This window comes from Ursus arctos, unplaced genomic scaffold, assembly GCF_023065955.2.
Source record: "Ursus arctos isolate Adak ecotype North America unplaced genomic scaffold, UrsArc2.0 scaffold_10, whole genome shotgun sequence".
Classification (NCBI taxonomy): domain Eukaryota; kingdom Metazoa; phylum Chordata; class Mammalia; order Carnivora; family Ursidae; genus Ursus; species Ursus arctos.
In genome coordinates this window covers 60,177,194-60,198,683 of record NW_026622764.1, presented here as the reverse complement: position 1 = coordinate 60,198,683, position 21,490 = coordinate 60,177,194, and the positions used below count along the sequence as shown (strand labels likewise).

At 46.3% G+C, this 21,490-nt stretch overlaps 1 long non-coding RNA gene across 1 annotated transcript in view; it reads right to left on the bottom strand.

Moving 5' to 3' along the window:
* Positions 1–21,490, bottom strand: part of LOC125281822 (uncharacterized) — a 220,418-nt gene that overhangs the window by 27,306 nt on the left and 171,622 nt on the right. Inside the window, exon 8 of the long non-coding RNA XR_008958150.1 lies at positions 8,923–9,042. This is a non-coding gene — a long non-coding RNA (uncharacterized LOC125281822). The remainder of the gene's footprint in view (positions 1–8,922; positions 9,043–21,490) is intronic.

Sequence of the window (21,490 nt, the reverse complement as noted above, 5' to 3'; positions counted from 1 at the left end):
AAAACAAAACAAAACAAAACAAGCAATCCAAAGTAAAGAAATAAATAAATGACAATTTAGGGGAAAGACACTGGACTTACATGGGTAGACATAGATCTATACCCCAGTTCTTGCGCTAACTAGCTGAGGGGTCCTGGGCAAGTCACTTGACCTCTCTGAACTTTAGTTTTCTCATCTGAAGAAAAAAGGAGGGGTAACGTCACAAATCTCATAGAATTATGCTAAGAATTAAATCAGATAATTCATGTCAACGCCTATCTGATACCTAGTACGTGTTTATTCAGTAATAGCTGTCATTCATCTTTGTGTTCTTGTTTTAAAGTTTTCAGTCAAGAAATGCACAAGGATAGGCCATATTTCAGATCACTTTTGTTGCCTCTCAACTTCTGGCTTATGTAATTACTTGCATGAAAACAGCCCTTAGCCCTTCCCCATCTTCCCTCCCCCACTCCCATCCCAATGTGCCCATCCTCACCCTTGGTTCCTGCAGCTGCCTGTACGAAGCCTATAGACGCAGAGGTCCTTGTCCTTTCTTCCCCAGCCTGCTTCTCAAGGGCCGGGACTGTGCCCTTCCTTGCTCCGCGGCATCTCTAGTGTCTGGGAGACAGCTTCCCACCTGCTAGGTCCTCAACACGGCGCTAGCTGAGTGGAATTCTTGCCTTAACTCTGGCAACTTGAAACACAAGCTATTGATTTCACAGGCTGAGATCTTTGAAGATTTTCAAAGTCTCAGAACCACTACCCAGTCAAAGAAGTTCAAAGAATGAATGTATCGACCGGCTCACCCTGCCCTCACAAGTCATTTACACTTCAGTCAGGGGAGGCCGGGGGAAAGGTTGTTCACTGGGGAGTTTTTGCCTCTTCACACACTGCCTGATACCAGAGGAGAGGAACTTCCCTTGGTCTGCACGCCAATCATATGAACACTGTGAGTATAAAACTAGCCCTGCCTATGGGCACCAAGTCCACTCCAGTCTTGCTCCCTACAGCAAGGGACCGTGTGGCATCGGAACGGCAAAGCTGGCCCACCCCACTGGGCCCCATGTGGGAAAGCTTAGCGCCCCATCCTGGGCCCTCAGTCTACCTTTCTGTACTGAGAGGTCTGGAATACTGGTGTACCTGGAGGCCAACACTTGCCAAGCTTAAGCCGATATTTCTAGAGAAGCCTCACTCCCTATGCTCCCTGACTCGTTTCAGATTCTCTCTTTCTTTATGTAACTAGTTATAATTTAGTCTCAGTTTTTAAGATGGATTTGATGCTCCCTGAATGACCAGTAATACTATTAGTGTTGCTTAGCGATGGTACAAAGTCCTAACACCCGTGCGCGTGCATACACACACACACACACACACAATAAACAAGTAAGAGTTAAGAAAACCCTCTATGCAGTACGTGAACTGAGAAAGCCACATTATGTACAAGCTTTTTTGAAAGAAGCCATTTACTGGACGGACCTAGAATTTCATGGCCTGTTAGCGGCTTCCAGATAGGACCCGCCTGATAACACTGTTGTGCTAAACCAGCCAGAAGATGGGAGATGAGAGACTCATGGGTCAGAACCCAGAGACAGAAATAAAAAATCCCAGAATGTCCCTCCTAGATTCTAATGGCCCTGGGGACAGGCAGCCCATCGCAGACAGAGAAGCTTTCCATCACTTGCTGCTAAATGGGGAGGAGACAGCTTCCCTCCCTTCCAGGTCGTATAAAACTCGACTTCTTTACAAATTTTCCCGAGATTCACATAAAAAATTATCAGGTGGCACTCCAAAACTGAATACTTGCAGATCTTAGGAACAAATTAGAAACTAGCCTGAGGGCTGCTCAGAAAAAGAGGGCATTTGGGCAAGGCCAGGAGCTGGGGACTTCAGCAGGTGGGGGTCAGCCCCCGGTGCTGGAAATAAACAACTTGCCCCAGGGGCTCGATACTGGGAGGGACCCAAGTTCCCAGAAAGGGCAGAGCTGCTCCAGCCGGACAGCCCAGGCAGTTTGCTCTCAATTATCCACCCCATGTGTAATTTCAGGAAAACTTCTTTTGTAAATTGCAGATTTTTTGACACTTAACTCAGGCAAAATGAGTTGTCCAACAGTGATTTCATGCCCAAGTAAACCTGTCATCTTCACTCTTAGCCTTTTCCTTCCCTTTGTACAGAAAAAAAGGATCCAGACATTTTCCAAGAGAAAATAAACGCCCAAAACTGAAAGATTGGAGTTTTCAAGTTTGCTTCAAACGCTGAACCTAAGAAGGGGTTCTCAAGTTGGCAAAACGCTTCCCTCCCACAGCCCTACTAAATCACCACCAACTCCAGAGGCTCTGACTCAAAGAATGTGTAAGCCTGAGCCTCATCTCATAAACACACCATTTCCATGCCCCATGTTCTAGATTCCTTGTTAGCGCAGTGCAACTCAGGGTCAGGGCAAATAAGGTAAGGAGACCATTCAAGTTCAACTTCTGAAGCTGTGTTTTTCTCTGCTCAAGTTTAGGTAGAGGCCAAGAGGGCTGTTTTCACTATTGTTTCAAACTCAACTGCTGACAACTAAGAAGTATGAGCACTTGGCAGAATTTCAAACTCCAACAATCAGCAAACGGCACGGGGAGATTGTTTTGTGTTGCTTTTCTATGGAAGAATGCCTTTTACCTTGTGGTCTTCCAGAAAGCTATGGGTACTCAGGACTTCCAGTGGCCACCCCGGTGGCCCTCAGAGCAGCCTGCTGGGGCAGGTTAACCCCAGGGGTCCAGAGGCACGTGATGCAGGGGACCACTGGCAGCCCAAGGGACATGCTTAGGAACAGGTGTCCTCCTTCCTCCGGAGGGGGGAAGGGGGGCCCACTGCTAGCCTGGCTGCTACAGGAACTGTGATTGGAACAGATTACCAAAACTATCATGAGATCTGAGGATGACTGGAAATCTTGGCTAACTGGAGAGCACCAAGCAGATTCCAGAAGGGTTATCTCCCTTCTCCTCTTTCACCGCCACTTCTGTCCCAGTGTTTAAGATGGATATGGTTTGCCTCCACCTGCATTCACTCCTTCACTCAATACCACACCCTCTCCCACACCTCCCTCGTCTGTTTCACCCATGATCCAGATCTTTCCCGGTCCCCTCTTCTCTCAAAACCCCTAATTGTGTGTACTGTTTCCTCTGGGCTCTGTCATCACTCAATGGAAGCTTAGTTATCTGATAAAATCATTTCTACTAACGTGCCAAGTCTCACAGGAGATATATGCATTCATTGGGCTAAGATGTGTTAATCAGAGAAGTGATTTTAAGTATTTGGAAGACCAGGGATTGGTATTTTGAGGGGCATGAATTAATCAGAAGTCTTTCAATGACAAGCAGCAGAAAGCCAGCTGAAACGAATTTGAACAAAAGAAGGAGTTAATTGGCTTATGTGACAGGGAAGGGCAGGGGTGGAGCTGGCCTCAAGCCCAGCGGGAGAGGAACCTTGTCCGGACCTGCACTGACTCCCGTCCAACCCTTGCCGTGTGTGGCCCAGTTTTTATCAGCTTCTCCACTGGCAGGGGCCATGCTCCCAGCAGGTCCGGGGCCACGCATGTGTAGAGCTTCCATCAAGAGAAAAGACTTCTTGGGCATCTTGGGAGAAGGACTCTGATTGGCTCAACTTGAATCACATGCCCATCTCTGGGCCAATCTCTGTGGCCAGGAGATTTGACCAGTTTTTTCATTTTCTGTTGCCACACCAAGTGGCTTAAAAAAGGTCACTTATGGTTCTGGGGCTCAGAAGTCCAGCAGAGGTTCCCCCAGACTAAAATCCAGGTGTTGGAAGGATACTTTCCTTTCTGCTGGCTCTAGGGGAGAACCCATTTTCCTGCCTATTCAGTTTGTTGCTAGAATGTACTCCCTGTGTTTGTCAGTCTGCAGTCCCTGTTTCCTGTTTCTTTCCTGGGCCATCCTCAGCCTCTAGAGGCCACTTGAAAGCACCCATGTGATGACTTTGGACCCACTGAGATAATCCCAGGCAATCTTCAACATCCTAAAGTCCACAAGCCTGATTCCATCTGTAAAATGCCTCTTGCATGTAATGGCAATGTATATTAAAGCGCAGACTCATACGTAAATGGCAACGAGTATGTAAAACATTCCCGGGTTCTGAGAATAGAGCATCACCATCTTTTGGAAAAGGGGAGCAGCATTATTTAACTATCACAGCCAGGTTTGGGTCCTATATCCACCTGCGAAGCCAGAGCATGGGCTGGTGTGACGGACACTCTAATACAACCGCGTGGAAGGAAGAGTAAGTTCCCTAGTAAAGAACAGGACGCTGTTAGCAGTGGGAGGAAAAAGAGAGGAATGCCCACTATAAGGCAGAATGGGCCTTATTACACATTTACGTCACCGCTCCAAAGTGTTGGTGGGCTTTTTGGTGGGAGTTTTAATATTTCCAATGGCAAGGACCTAAAACATGTTTTCATGAATAAATGAATGGATGAGAGGGGAGGCAAATCAGAGGCAGAGAATTAATCTGTTACCAAGTTTACCCATCCCGAAGTGCTAGAACTTTGTTGGGCTTAACTATGAGAGACACAGAGGAAACAGAAACTACTCATAGGAATTTGGCCCAAAGAATCATGCTCACATATGGCAACAGAAGACAGCCAAGAAGGAAGGGGGGACTGGGATCTGGCCCAAGACTCATGTGCTCAAGTAGACCAGGGGCTGGAACAGAGGAGGTTTAGCCAAAGAGGCTAAATACAGCATCCATGGGATGTAGGATTCCGGACTGTTATTGAGACATATTGGCTATAGTTCAAATTCCTATAACCAGCCATACAACCTTGGGTAAGTCTGACCTTGGGTCAGTTTCATCTCCAGTGAAAAGAGAGTAGGACTACCAAGGATGTCAGTGAAGCGTTTGCCACCAGTCCCCATCCCACACCCACCCCCGACATCCATAATCAACCACAGCAGTCTTTGCAAATGAGCCCTGGCCATCCTCAGAATCCTCAAGGCAGCTCTCCAACAGCCACTACTAATTAATCCAAGTCACAACACGTATTAAAACTCCTTGGCCATTCTAGAATTAGATAATTTCTGAATTGCTTTCCAGCTTTGACATTTAATATTCTAAGGTTCTAATATAGATCCATTGCTTAGGACCAAGGGAGACCTGGACACCCCCCCCCCCCTTCAAACTCTTAAGGCTGGATCAGGACAAAAACTACCTGGTGGAAAAGGCAGATGGAGCTGAACAACCATCATGACTTAATCCCAGTAATCAACAACAGTTTCACTAGGAATTCAAATCGAAATAAAATAAATCTGCCTCTTCACCAGAAGTGAGGACCTGCTACCTGAGTGCGTTAGGATGCCTCACTGGGTGTTTCCTGATCCTTGATGTGCAGCTAATTGCCTTGAGATTACATAGATAAGCAATCCGAATTTGGGGCAGGAAGCGATGGTGCAGATAAACTGCGAAATGCCGTAGGTCGGTGCCCTAGAGTCTCTGCAATAGGGATTAGCAAACAGGAAATTTATTAGGGTGTGGTCTCTGGATTAATACCTGTCAGGAAGGAAGAAAGTAGGATTGACGGAGGGTAATATTGGGCTATGGACTCAGCAAAGGTCTCAGCTGACTGCATGGTGAGCTCTGAAGCTGGGCTGGACTTTCAGAGATATCCCCAACTGGGACAAGGAGGTCAGACCTTTATCTGCCTCCCTTTATCTGCCCGTCATCTGATGGAGGCTGCCCCCAGGAAGGGTGCAGTCCTAGGGGGAAGAGGCCGTCTTCACAGAGGGCAGTTGCCAGAGAGGACTGATCATGGAGCACACCCAGAGCTGAGGGAATAGTTCAATCTGGAAGGAAGAGCTGGGTGGAGCCACATACATAAGAGAAGCAGCAAATGGGGTCTCCTACCTGGATTGCCTCTTTAGGTGACCAGCAGTGCTCGTGGATACGTTTTATTTTTCACTGGCACTGCAGAGACTATCCTCTGGGTCTTAAACAATCTGTGGTTTCTTCAGGTGTTGACCAATGGCCAATGTTCTGGTTGTGCTCAGTAAAAATTACCAAGAGTGGGAGACATAGAAGTTTCATGGTATGGAAGTGTCACTCTGGTGGACAAGTGTCATGAGTAATTTTAATGTTCATTTTATAGTAAAAACATTGATGGACAAATGATATTATCCATGTAAGTTATGTAAAGATAGTGTATTCATTTTCTAGGGCTGCCATAACAAAATGCCCCAGACTAGGTGGCTAAAACCACAGAAGTTTAATTCCTCACAGTTCTGGAGGCTAGAAGACCAAGACCAAGGTGTTGGCAGCTTTGGTTTCTGCTGAGGCCCCTCTCCTTGACTTGCGGATGGCCACCTTCTCTCCGCGTCTTCACGTTGCTTTTCTCTGTGCGTGCACATCCCTGGTGTTTTCTCATCTTCTTATAAGGACACCAGTCCTTCTGGATTAGGGTCCTACCCTTACAACCTCCTTCTACCTTAATTACCTCTTTAAAGGCCTCATCTCCACATACAGTCACATTGCCGGGTAGGGCTTCAACATATGAATTTGGAGAGAAAAAATTCAGTCCATACATATAGTCTAGAAAAATCATTTTAACACTCTACCCATTAGTCTATGGATGAATGAATGGTAGAATGTAAGATTTATATATGGATCCATTAAAAATACATTTTGAGATTTTTTTTGGTCTCCCTTTGTTTTTGCTTCATTGTAGAGATTTTATTGGTTAAATTAAGATTTGGAAAACATAGAAAAGTTCAAATCAAAAATAAAAATCACCCATATTCCTATCTCCCATTTAAAAAAATTCGCATTTGCCATACTTCCTTCCAGTCATTTTTCTCTGCTACATATGAATGTCTTTTATGGATTGAATCGTATTATAGATACATCTTGTATCTACATTTTTACTACATAGTCTCATTTTATCATTGCTCAATTTTAAAAGAAAGACAATATATCCACAATTTAATTGTCTGATATCTTATTTTATGAGCTACTGCACCAAATATTTGCATGTGAATATTTTCTTGAACGTCTGGTTTCCTAACATATATATATTTTTTATAAGCATTTCCTTCTTCCTTCCTTGCTATGCAAATTTTCAACACTCTTTTAGGTCCATTTCAAGCCCTCCCTCCTTGAGTAACATCTTCCCCAGAATGTTTGGGGCATAATAACCTGGTCTCCCTTTGGATTTGCATAACATGCTTTCTATATTATTTGTTGAATCCTGTCCTTCTTTTTTTTTTAAAAAAAGATTTTATTTATTTTTTTGACAGAGACAGCCAGCGAGAGAGGGAACACAAGCAGGGGGAGTGGGAGAGGAAGAAGCAGGCTCATAGCGGAGGAGCCTGATGCGGGGCTCGATGACGCCGGGATCACGCCCTGAGCCGAAGGCCGACGCTTAACGACTGAGCCACCCAGGCGCCCCTAATCCTGTCCTTCTTGTGATATGTCTTGAACTACCGTCACAGCGTGTTTTTGTTTTAAACCTTCCCTCCTACTTGACTGTAAGCCTCTTGAGCACAAAGACTGACCCTTTATTGCTCAGTATGCTATGGACAACCGATTGATTGGCTGGTTGATTGATTAGTTTGCTGGCTGCTTTGCTGTGTTCTGGAAATGAAGACTCAATCTCCAGTTGTCCGTGGAAATAGCTTTTCCCCCTGCTTATCCTTGGGAGGGTCCTGGTTTGTGGCATTTCCACAGCAGGACGAAATTGGATGCATTGTGTTCCTTTGTGTTCTCCTGATTTTCCTGCTCTGTGTGCCTTGACAGCAGGAGAGTTCTATTATGTTACATCCTATTGTGTTATTATAATGGCTTAATTACTGTGTACGGGCTCCTAACTGAGAACTGGGGAGAGGGTAAATTCTATACATAAAATGTGCTATTGGTGACATTAATATGCCGCCAGGTTTAGTTGTGTCTCCATTGCTCAGGTTCACATTAAAATTCAAAGTGTTACCAAATATATGTTATAGGTAAAGAATCTATTTTAACTTCCTTTAGAGGGTGAATTAAGCTTCAGTCAAAACACACTCTAGAAAGAGGAACTTTGATGTTCTGATGTGCCCTGTAAGGTATGGCAGTCTGTCCAAATATGTTTTCTGTCTGTGCAGTAGAAGACAGCACTGTTCAATGCCTAGAGACATCTAGGAAGAAGGTATTCCTTATGCCTAATCTGGCTAAAAAAAAACCCTTAGGTTATCATTGCTAAACCAAATTTATCAGTATTTAAAATGCATACAAACTGTATCTGGCTCCCTAGGATGGGCATAACACAGTGCTGTAAATGGCTAACAGGCCAAACCCAAATGCCTTTCAATATTTAAAACTGAAGTGGGGGAGGAAAGAGGGACGTGGGGAAGACAGGAGGGAGGGAGGAAGGGAGGAGAGGAGGAAGGGGTGTATATATCTGCATATATCCGTCATGTCAGAGAAATCTGCCATTTTGTTAGCTTTTTTGCAGCTTCGTTAAATTTAAATTTCAGGTTACATGAACCATAGTAAGGATAGACTCAGAGCGTCCAGTCAGCAAAGCAGAGGGCATCATTTTGACATTGCTGCTTTGATATAACCGATATGGAGAAAGACTATTGTGTCATGTTTAAAAATATTTCAGCTTTTATTTTTAAAAATGAATGGGAAAGAAGATAACTTCATCTCTTGCAAGGGACCATCCACTCCACCACCCTTGAAATCCAGACCCCCACTCCTACTCAAAGGGATGAAGGAGGTTCAGGAAGGGGACGAGTGGGGCACACATTACTGGCTTTAAAAAATTGATTTCTGTCCTTGACCAGACCATTCTGAGGCATCCAATGCCATTCTTCCACGCAAGTCACAGTGGAGGGCCATGTCTGGACCCCAGCCTGAATAGGAACGTTGAAACGATTGCTCTGATCATTCATGGAAAGAACAAAACGTCATTTCACTTACCTACATCCATCCTGAGAGTCACGTGTGCCGGATTATTGTCTAGTTAGTTGATTCAGCCCTTTGTCTCCTGCTGCAGGTGCAGACATCAACCAGATGTTCCAGTGTTTTCATGGGGCGGGCCTTCACGAGGATGAGACGAGTGGGAGCGAAGGAGAGAGAAAGCAGTGGCTTAGCAAGGGTGGACAGGGCTGGGGACCAGAATGACACCATGTGTCTGCCCCTCCTCTCCCTAAACAAGAGCTGGAGGAGAACAAATCCAAGAGGAAATGGGTCTGTGGTCCTGTCAGGGAAGGGTGAAGAAGGCACCTGCCTTGGGCACAAAATTTAAGAGTGCCCCAAAAGCCAGCAATCCAGACAAAAGCTTTTTTTAGCAATGTTTTTAAAAAATCAAAATCCATGTGAAAACTCCACAATAAACAGATTATCAAAGTTTTCGATCCAACCCTGCATTTATATGGCCCCGCCTCATTGGCCTCATTCGAACTCCAGCCCTGGGTCTCCTGACCCATCTGTCACAAATTTAAAGATACTCTCCCAGTAAGAAAAAAAATGAAATGAAATGAAAAATTCTGAAAGGTCTTCTTTGCAGCGCCCACGTGGACTGTCCTTGCCTGTGTGCCTGAGGGAAAGGTGCTAATGGTGGGGAAAGAGGTAGAAACAGACAGAAGACCTCGGTGAGAGCTGGTGGGAGATGAGGGAATTGGTATACCCAAGGACCTAAACACAGTTTAAAACCTGACTGGGAAACAGAATGGATTGGTGCTGAATGAACATTCCAGAAGCAGGAAAGTGCACAGTAGGGGGACTCCAGTCTCCCGGACTCTTCAAATTTATGAACCTCTTATTGGGCTCAATCCACATCTCAAGTTACCCAGCTCTTTGGGATTTTGCTAATCCCCCATGCCCTAGGCCATATGATCGACAAACCTGTCCGCGGGAAAAAGTAAAAATAAAAGGAAAGAGAGAAGAGAAAACTGGCACAGGTAGAAAGTAAGTGTGGGTGCCCGCCACCGCCAACAAAGACTTGGAAATTAGGTAAGTAATATGTAGACCAATATCATTGATACTGAAAGTCAATCATAAAGTGAAAATGTATCTCAGGAGAGCAAGATTTTAATATATTCTAGCATATTAAAAAAAAGTTTATGAATGACAAACATTCTCTCCTTGACCAAACTCTCTCTACTCAGGCTCCTCTGAGTAATTTTTCAGCTAGGCCTGACTTTCGGACTTCCATGTTCCTCTGCGCATTTTCCAGTTTTAGCAAGAATCCTGATAAGTCAGTTTAACCAGAAGCCCCCACCCTCGATATCTGATCATCTCAATATCGGATCGGGTTCCTTATCCTCCACCACCCCTTAGCTGACGTCTGGTCACCAGGCCTGCCTTCAGCAAGAACCCTGTTAGATCAGCTTAGCCAGAATCCCCCCCCCCCAACCCCTGATGTTTCCTCTTAGTAATTTTCCATCCACTGACACCCACCCCGGTCCTTGGCTATAAATTCCCCCTCACTCGGGCTGTATTCAGGCGTTGAGTTCAATCTTTCTCCCCCAGTGCCAGACCCCATGTCAGTGGTTCCCACACCCATTGCAATGGAACCACCACTAACAAGTGTCATTGAATAATTTTCTCTTTAGCATGAACCTGGGCTGGTCTGTATGGAAAAGACAGTCTTGTTGGAGGGCATCAAAAGAAGGAATGTCGGTTCTTTACATACTGTCACACAGTAAGCAGGCAGAAAACACTCATGGGTCTATACGGCAAGTCTGGGCAAGTAAATAAAAAGTTTTGTTTAGGTGACTTCTTTCTTGGATTTCTATTTTTATAGTGTTAGTATTTTAGTGAAAAAGTTACAAGTATGTCAATAATAAGAAGGCTTGGTCAGCAATGGAAGCACAGAAGAAGGAGATTAACAGAGAAAAAAAAAAACAAAACATGGGTGCAGCCAACGGGAAACAGTGTCCTGGTCACTCTTGCTGCGTAGTAAATAAACTAACCCATAAAAAATAAACTAACCCCAAACTGAATGGCCTAGAACAACACCTAAGCTATCGTGCTCATGGATTCTGTGGGTCGGGAATTGGGACCGAGCACAGCAGACACTTGTCTTTGCTCCATGATGTGTGGGACGTCAGCTAGGAAAACCTGAATGTCCGGCTGCCTCCACGGCCCAGAGCTGGAATTGCCTAGAGGCTCCTTCTCATACACTTAGCCTACGAGGAGGGCGAGGGCCCCTGGCCACATGGCAGTTACCTTTCTCATTGTACTTCCGCTTCCCCGGCCGGAGAGTCACATCGATCCACCCAAGGACACAAGGCTTAGGCCAGCCCCTGGCCCAAGTCAAGTTGCCATCCCCAGTATCTCCCTGGGGGGCTAGCTGGGGACCCCAACTGACCTACCCCAACCATAACCCTTGACATCACTGGACACCGTGTGAGTGATTTTTTTTTTTCCTTCTGAAACCAAGAATGAAGTGAAGGGGTATAAATCAAAACAGAGGAGAGGGAGGCATGGGTCAAAACTGAAAACTATGGAAAAGGGAGGGAGGCATTGCCTGGAAGGAAAAAGGCAGCACAGAATAAACGAATAGAAGATCTCAGTGATGGGGTAGCTCAGGAGGTTTTCTGCAACAGAGCCCCTGCTGACCCACGTCCCACCCACGGGCGCTGGCTGGGTGGGACACTCCCACCACCAGCTTGGCCTCCGTGGCCACCTTCCTGACTTCATACCCGAAGGTCCCAGCGAGGAGTGAAGCTCGAGGACGGAGCGCATTGCCCGTGCCAGCAAGCACACCCCAGTACAGCGCCCGCAGTCTCCAGCCACTGGATTTACCGCACAGGGACCCTTGACTTCCTCCACGGTGGATTACTTATTTAACAAAAACTGACACAGGACTTACTCCGAGCTGGGCAGTGGCCTCAGTGCTTTGCAAATATTAGCTCAGTTAATCCTCAAAACCAGACTGGGAGGGAGGCACTCTTGTTATCTGTATCTGACAGATGAGGAAACGAAGATAGCTGAGATAATTTATTGGTCAGATGCGCCCAGCCAGTAAGCAATAAGGCCAGCATTCAAACCCAAGCCCGAGGTTCCAGATCCCCTGCTTACAGCCCCTGGGCTCTGTGTGAGGCCAGGTAGCTGGCACAGTTAGGAGCAGGGCAGTAAGGGGGCAGGGAGAGGGGAGGAAGGCACCCACACACAGGCTCACCTGCACGGGCATGGCTGGGGAAGGAGTCCACCCGGATGCCCTGGAAGACTCCTGGGGCTGTCCTCTCTCCCCTCTGGAGCCCATGGGTCTGTCCGCCCTCCGCCAGCTGCCTCTTAGGTGCCTGCTTGTAAGTCCTGGTGCAGAGCACTCAGGGCCACAGCGGCAGTTTGCAGACCTTGCTAAGGGACTGAGAACCCTTTCTGCTGTGTTCTTAAGACTCCAGTCTTCAGAGATGACCATGACCTCTGGTTGTGAGGGTGCAGGTGAGATGGGGATGGGGCAGGAGTAGGGCTTCTAGATAAAATACACAATGCCGAGTTCACTTTGAAATCCGATTAACAACAAATACTTTTTTTGAGTACAAGTTATGTTCCATGAAATATTTGAGACATTCTTACACTAATGTACAAATATATATATATATATATATATATATATATATATATATACACACACACACACACACACACACACTCATTATTTACAACCCAATTTAACTGGGCATTTTGTATTTTTATTTTCTAAATCTGGCAATCCTAAATGTGGGCTTCTGTAGATCTCTAAAATGCTGGGTGGGGACACAACTGGGAGGGCAGACAGGCTCAGCACTGGGGTCCAGGTGGTGGCAAGCCCTCTGGGGAGCCAGGGGAGCTGACCCCCGTGCTGAGAGGCAGTTTCCCATGGCCTGGACCAGGGTGGCCCTCTGGCCATGACAGAGCACAGGAGGAAAATCAAAACGAACTGCCATGTCCCACGTGCTGTTCCACAACTTGTATCCCACACTTTGTCAGGAGCTCCTCACCCCACAAGTTTTTATTTTGAAAAATATCAGACCTGCGGTGAAGTTGGAATGATAATACACTAAATATTCATTTATCACATCTCCATGTGCGTGCGTACGCGTGTGCACATCAGCACACGTGGGTATGTTCGTTTGTTTGACGAACCATTAGAGAGTCTGTGGCAGATGTTGGGACATTTCATCCTTAAATACTTCCGCGTGCATGTCCTGGGAACAAGGGCATTCTCCTACAGAGCCATAGTACCATGACTACACTCAGGAAACGTGATGCTAATACCATTCCATTAGCTAATATAAAGTCCACATTCAAATTCCTCCAGTTGTCCCAATAATACGTGTGTCTGTATATGACACAACTATATGTACACAAATTTACATATAATTAATGTCACATTAATATATAAATTGTCACAAATACATGTGTGTATATGTACACTATATATCATGTATATGCATATGTATTGTTATATATGTATATATGTATATACACACACATATATATGCGTGGTGTATAGAGACACATTTGGAGGAATTTGCATAGGGACGTCCTATATGTGTATATACACATACACACATTAGTAATACAGATCACTAATTTAATATAATACAATTTTATTTATTTTTGGTTTTGATCCAAGATCCAATCAAGGATCCAAGATACACTCAACTGTATGTTCCTTGGGTTTCCTTTAATCCAGAACGATCTTTTCCAAGTGGCCTATTGCATGCCAGGCAAAGTGCAAGTGGCTTGGCATATCTTATCTAATTGCATCCCTGTGGAGTAAAGGGTTATCTCCTTTTACAAATAAGGAAACCGAAGCTTACTCAAGTTCAGTAACTTACCCAGGGTCACATGGCAGTAAAGCCGTGGCCAGTATGTGAACCCAACCCTGACTCCAAAGGCCGCCCCCTTTCCTTTACAAGGTGCTGAGCTCCGTCTTCAGGAGCCGATACGGAAAGAGTGATAGTGAGGTTGGAACCTGAGAACTATTCCAGGTGGTGAGAGAAAGTCCCATGGAATGCACAGGATTTTAAGAGAGAGGCTGAGCAGGTGAGCTAGGGAGGCAGTGTAGTGTCAAGTTCAGGAAGCGACACAGACCCGGGTTCAAGTTGGGACTCCTCTGTCTCCCAGCTATGTTCGCCTCACTTCCTAGAACCTCACTGTCCCACCTGTCACATGAGAGGGACGAGAGTGACCTCATCGGATTGCTGTGGGACTCTATGAACTATTCACACTGTGTTCTTAGCACTTAGCTGACCAGGCGCAGGCCAGGGGCTGAATAAATGGCAGTTACCGCGGTTACAAGGTGAGCCGCTGCCTGGGGTGGGGGGGCCACAGGAGTCACTGCCAAGAGCAGCTGTGCCAGCCGCTCGGGGTCACCGAGATGAAGAGGAATGGGATTCACTGATTTTTTTAACACTCACGCTCATGGATTACACCTGGGGGGGTGACTGTGAGGGACTCGGGGCTGCAGTCTGCACTGCTGGAGGTGGTGAGATGAGCCCCCTTCCTGACAAGAGCTCCCTTCCAGAGAAGCAGACAGAAAGGAGGCTCAGGTGGGGATTCCCTGCCGCAGGGGGACGGCTGCCCAGGTTCACAAGAGAGGGAAGCAAGGGGCACGGCTCCTCCTCTGTGTTTCCAGCGTCACCGGTGACCTCCTGAGTGTTTGGAAGCCCAGTATCTTCGGGGCAGGTGGGAGCGGGCTTCGCATGGCTGAAGTGGAAGTGGGTTGTAATGGGCTGAATTTTGTCCCCCCAAAATTCCTATGCTGGAGCCCTAGCCTCAGGACCTCAGAATGTGACGACATTTGCAGAAGGGACCTTTAAAGTGGTGATTAAGTTAAAATGGGGCCTTTCCAGTGGGCCCTTTCCAGTGTGGTCTGATTTGTGTCCTTATAAGAAGATCTAGGCCCACGGGGAAGACCATGTGAGGACATGGGGAGAAGACGGTCATCAGCAAGCCAAGGGGAGGAGCCTCGGAAGAAACCAAATCTGCCAGCCAGCACCTGATCTTGACCCTCTGGCCTCCAGAGCTGTGAGAAGATACATTTCTATCCTTTAAGCACCCAGTCTGTGGCCCTTTGTTATGGCAGCCCTGGCAAATGGAGACACAGGCCCCCGTGACCCCAGAGGCAGGGGTGGCCTACTGAAGAAAAGAGACAGCTAGGCAAGGACTGGGCATGGCCTTCAGGGAGGATACACAGGGCTTCTGCTCTGCAGAGGGGTGGGGGGCCTAGCACCAGGTCCCGGAGCCAAGACTCTGGAATCCAAGGTTTTTACCACTCTCTGCCACCCCCAGTCCCTACGGGATGGAAGCCAGGGAGAGGCCAGCTTGCAGACTGTCTGTGGGCAAGTCATTAGCCTGGCTCACGACTCACCTCTGAAATGAGAGCATGGGATTCTCTGATTTTTAAGGGTTCTTTCTCATCTGAAATTCCTGCAGCAGGGAAGGGCACAAGCTGGTTGAGAGAGGGAGCTGAGCTTATTGTTCTGTTGACATGCAGTTCAGTGGTTTGAATGCTCCGTCATTTCTGTGGAGAACCTGGCATGTGTTGCATAAAAGCCAACGAGCTGGAGAACCAGAGCGAGGCCCAGCATATGGTGTGCATCGGCTTTCTCTTTCTCCGCGGAGAAAGTTTGCTTGATCAGTCAGGGTGGTATGGGGGCCGACCTCGGGGTAGCTGTTCTCCTGGATGCCGGGCCCATCGAATTGTGTGACACTGGCAGCTGGGGTGACCTCTTCTTTGTTACAGAGAGCTGCATGGCCTCGGGGGACGCGGGGAGCCTGGCCTCTCCAGGGACACTGCCAGGCCACAGTGGAAGCCAGAATGTTAAAAAGCTGCAAAGAGACCAGGATGGCAGTGGCAGCCACAGCCACACACACTTCAGTGCTGAGACCAGCTCCTCAAAGCCCTTGAGGGGGCGGCAATGTGATGGGTCCCAGCTTCCTGCTCACACCCACTTCCTATAAATGAGGAGGCTCTCCCTCCACCCATCACAGAGCCCTCCATCTGTCCCATCACGGACGACAGGCTCAGGGTTATAGGGCCAGCAGCTTCTCTGCAATTCTCTGGCAAGTCGCTAATCATTGATTTTTATTTAAATAGGCCTATTGTCGGGCTTCAAAACAGGCATGAGACGGCACACGTGTAAGATTATCTTTCTGCACTCTGGTTTACTCGGAACTACTTATTTCTCTCACTCCTCTGATCATCCTTGTGTCAAGGTGGCGTGACCTCAGTAGAATTAGTCTCCACGGAGGGTCAGGAACATGAGTCACTGAACAGTACCCTGGTTTATCCAGTGGCGCAGAGCACAACAGAACCTGAGCCAGACTCAAATGGCCTCTCCAAACCCTGGAATCAAGGTTCAAACTCCTAGGAGGTACACATTCGGCCGATTTTCTCCTGAGTTTTTTATTATATTATTGCACGCTATCATTTGTAATTTTATCATCCAACACCTTTTTATTATATCCTATAAAACACACTGTATTATGTTTTAAATGTTATTTATCCAAAAACATTGTTATCTGTTCCCTGGTACAAATAAAATGTAAATGTCCAAATAATTGAGAAATTATTTTCCACTTTTTACTTGCGCATTTGATGCGCATCTGGACGGGTGGCACTGGGCACACTTAAAATACGGAGAAATAAATAGCTCTGAGATGTGACAACATATGTATTTGCTCAAGAGTGAACGGCGCAGATCTGCATTTCATTTTACAGCATTTCATCAGACATATGGTAAACCATGCTAGGTGATTTTTATTTAAAAAGTCAGCCATGCCAAACGCAGAACTTAAAGGCACATACAGTCAGACATCCTGCGCTCCGTGGGAACAAGAGCATTCCCGTCGCTGGGATGTCATTACCGATACTTGAAGGGCACTCTGAAGTTTTCAGAGGGTTTGCCAGTTTTCGATTGGAGACTCATGAGCTTGGTGAACACCAGAGGTTCCAGCTGCCTCCGTTTCACACCCCAACCCCCAGAGCTCAAGGCTGCAGGTAAAATGATCCTAGGTTGAGAACTCCAAAGGGCCCTTCCACCCACATCACCACCTCCCCTACCGCCCCGTGCCCTCCCCCACCAGCATTCCTTTTTCATACTCTGCCTTTGCCAAGGAAACCAAGAGTGGGTGTCCCAGGTGGATAATTGACGATTTTAGAATCTTTCCCAGCTCCTCATTTTCCCTTTTAGTTTCCTGATTAGGTCTCAGATGAGTATATTTGCCTGCAGGGCTGCAGAAGTGTCTGTGAAGCAAGGGTGGGAAGAGGGAGGGCCTGCTGGGACCTTCCCTGTGCAGACCAGAGATGACAAGCGCCTTCTCCACACCCCCCCCCCCCCAAACCCTCGAGGTCGGGAAATGCAGTGCCGTTCAGAACAGCAAAGTGCCTTATGCGCGTTTCTAACTTCTGTGCATGAAACTATGGGTGCTCAGCAAAAAGGAGACATGGAGGCTGGGAAGCAGCATGTTAGCATTCCCTCCACATTACTGCATGTGTTATTAAACATTTGTACAAGAGTATTACTGTGCGGATTTCTGTGAGCAAACCATACATACTGCCATCTACTTTTGGACGGTATGGGGGGCTTTCCATAGTAATTTTGAGTGTACTTAATCTTTGCCTCCTATGCTGACTGTAGGACTTAATCTCCTTAAAAGATGCACTTCCACATTTTTAAATATAAAAGGTAGATTAATGACACTCATTGACTAGAATGGTTAACTCAAAACTTGTTAAACCGTAAAGACCCAGGCTTTGGGTGAATAATGGATGTTACGTACCCAAGGGTCTGAGCCCCAGACATAAAACAAAGAAGAAAAGGACAGAAGGGTAAGTCGGGGACTTCAGCAGAAACTGCATCTGAAGTTATACCTGCTATCCCAGGAAACAAGGAGCTTACTGTGCGCGTCCTAATCTCGGCCAAGGGCTAGGACAGGGCAGGACTAAGAATCCCGGGGGCACAGCAGGGTCTCAAAACTTAGCATCTAAAGCGACTGCGCACGCCTCCGTGCGCCTTGTGGTCTTCACTGCCATTGTCATCGACATTTACTGAGTGGCTTCTCATGCCTAACAGAGACTATGGGCCAGTGTCCAAGGCCAGAGTCATGTGGTTTCAAGGAACTAAACAGCTCAAATCACAAGAGGGTTTATTACAGAAAATCGGCAAGCAGCACAGCCAGGCCTTGGGCCAACTGGGAGGTCATCCGGCAGAGCGCTCTCGGCTTCCCTGAGGCCACGTCATCTCTCACCTCTGACTGACGTCCCCTCTCTGCAGACCAGCTCCAGTGCCCACGGACCACTCGCCTTGGCCCACACAGCCCGTCCAGAAATGGATGCCCCAGCCACCACATCTGGATGACCTTCCCACTTTAGAGATCACCACCCACTGATTCCTGGCCTGTTATGTTTCTTAGCGGCCATTCCTCCAAGGAAGAGTAAGCGGAGGGGACGAAGAGAAGCAGGCCACCCCAGCAGGTCAGGGGGGCGCTCTTCCACTCTGTGATTAGGATGGAGCTGAGGCACATGGGACAAGAGCAGTCACCTTGTCCCCTCGTTCAGACAGGGATGCAGGTGGGAGAGAGTCAGGGGTAACCTGGAGGGGGAGTTTGGGCATGGCAGGGCGGTAAGACCAACACAGTGGCTAGAGTCAAGAACGGAGGCCCTCTACTGAATCGACAGAAGGGGCCAAGACAATGGAAGTTCTAAGGCACCTCTTGAAATGAACAAATTGACCCTCTCCATCTGCTCAATAATAATAGCTCATATTTATCCACTTTTTCCTAAGCACAAATATCTGTGCCCTTTTTTTTCAATGAACATGAAATGTATCATCTTTATTGTTCAGTAGGGATTTACTATTGGATCTTAAGTAGTAATCATACTGTAACTTAGTTTCCCCATGTGAATGAAACAAATACTTTGAGTCAAATATTTTTGAGTCAAGTACTTTTTTTATTATTATGTTATGTTAGTCACCATACAGTACATCATTAGTTTTTGATGTAGAGTTCCATGATTCATTATTTGCTTATAACACCCAGTGCTCATTACAACACATGCCCTCCTTGATACCCATCACTGGGCTATCCCATCCCCCCATCCCTCTCCCCTCTGAAACCCTCAGTTTGTTTCCCAGAGTCCACAGTCTCTCATGGTTCATCTCCCCCTCTGATTCTCCTCCCTTCAATTTTCCCTTTCTTCCCCTAATGTCCTCCATGCTATTCCTTATGTTCCACATATGAGTGAAACCATATGATAATTGTCTTTCTCTGCTTGACTTCTTTCACTTAGCATAATCCCCTCCAGTTCCATCCATGTCGATGCAAATGGTGGGTATTCATCCTTTCTGATGGCTGAGCAAGAATCCATTGTATATATGGACCACATCGTCTTTATCCATTCATCTGTTGAGGGGCATCTCGGCTCCTTCCACAGTTTGGCTGTTGTGGACAATGCTGCTATGAACATTGGGGTGCATGTGCCCCTTCTTTTCACTACATCTGTATCTTTGGGGTAAATACCCAGTAGTGCAATTGCTGGGTCATAGGGTAGTCCTATTATTTTTTAATGTTTTTTTATTATATTATGTTAGTCACCATACAGTACATCCCCGGTTTCCGATGTAAAGTTCGATGATTCACTAGTTGTGTATAACACCCAGTGCACCATGCAATACGTGCCCTCCTTACTACCCATCACCAGCCTATCCCATTCCCCCACCCACCTCCCCTCTGAGGCCCTCAGTTAGTTTCTCATAGTCCATAGTCTCTCATGCTTCATTCCCCCTTTCTTTATCCCTTTCTTCCCCTACTGATCTTCCTAGTTCTTATGTTCCACAGATGAGAGAAATCATATAATTGTCTTTCTCTGCTTCACTTATTTCACTTAGCATTATCTCCTCCAGTAGGGTAGCTCTATTTTTAACTATTTGAGGAACCTCCACACTGTTTTCCAAAGTGGCTGCACCATCGCATTCCCACCAACGGTATAAGAGGGATCCCCTTTCTCCACATCCTCACCAACATTTGTTGTTTCCTGCCTTGTTAATTTTTGCCATTCTAACTGGTGTAAGGTGGCAGAAGACATGAACGGACACTTCTCCAAAGAAGACATACAATGGCTAACAGACACATGAAATGTTCAATATCTGTGCCTTTTAATCTTATCCCATGTTCTAAGCACTGTGTAAATGCTGATAAGCATTATTGCATTTAATCCCCACAGTCCTATGAAGTGAGCATTATTACCCCCAATTTATAGTTAAGGGAACTGAGTCTCAGAGAGGCTAACGATCTTGCCCAAATTTACAGACTCCGTAAGTGGCAGAGCAGGGACATAAACCAGGACCCATTACCTACCTCCATGAGTTTTAGCACTGGTTTCCTTTTATTTGGCTATATTTCTTTGAGGGTTTAACTAAGAGGTAATAAAATAAACTTACAGCGTTTCTACTGTATTCTCAGAAAAGTTCCTAAAAGAAGATGTTATCATTCATATTTCAGGTTCTCTAATATTTAGTGTCACAGAGATTTTTATAACGTTCAACCTAATCCAGAAGGCATTTAAAACTGACATCACCAACATCCTTAGCAGTCAGTGACCCAGACACCTGATAGTGCAGACACCTGACCAGGCAGAGAGGTTAAGGAAGATTGGAAGGGTCAGGATCCCGTCCTCTGCACAATATCCTTTCAGGCATCAGAATTATTGGGCTTTCTGCCTGCCTTCCTTTCTACAAGAGAAACTGAAGGACTGTAGTTCCTTCCCTCCTGCCTTCCAGCCACTGAATCATTTCCATTTGCCTTCTCTGGATTTTCTCCAAATCCTTTCCTGATCATTTCATCTTACTTAAGAGGTGAGACCAGAAAGAATATAGAACTCTTGAGAGAGGCCTGATGGAGGCTTGTCAGGGTGGGACGGTCAGCTTAAAGTTCCCTCATGCTCAATGCTTGTTTACAAATTCCAAGGGTACGACTGCCTTTTTCTTAATAAGGGCATAACAAAACTGGCTGCATGTTTAGCGTGTGTACCACTATGGCCCCTGGCTTTTTTTCTTCCATACTTGTACATTGCCAGCTCCCACCTGGCCTGTTCTTATGGTCTCCTCTTTATTCCCACATAAACTTCCCAGCCCTGTCTCCATTATGTGGCATCCTGTTCTATACCTTTCACCTTCTGCAACTGGCCCGAAACACTTCCAATTTTAATTCCCCGTTTTATTTTTTTCTCTTTCTTTCTTGCCATACACTCTTTTACTTTGAAGGATTTTAGGTAATGATTTAGTTCTATCTCATCCTTTGCCTTATTTGGGACTCATGGTTGCCCATTTCATCTTTAAAAAGCAGCAAGGTTAGAGTAACCGCAGTTTCTTTCAGTAAGGGGTAAGCAATGTTTAGGAGAGGGAAACCTGTCATGTGCCAACCACTGGATTCGGTACTTTAAATACATTTTTTTTAAATTGTATTTATTTATTAGACAGAGAGTGAGAGTGAATGAGAGTACAAGCATGGGGGAGGGCAGTGGAAGAGGGAGAAGCAGACTCCCTGC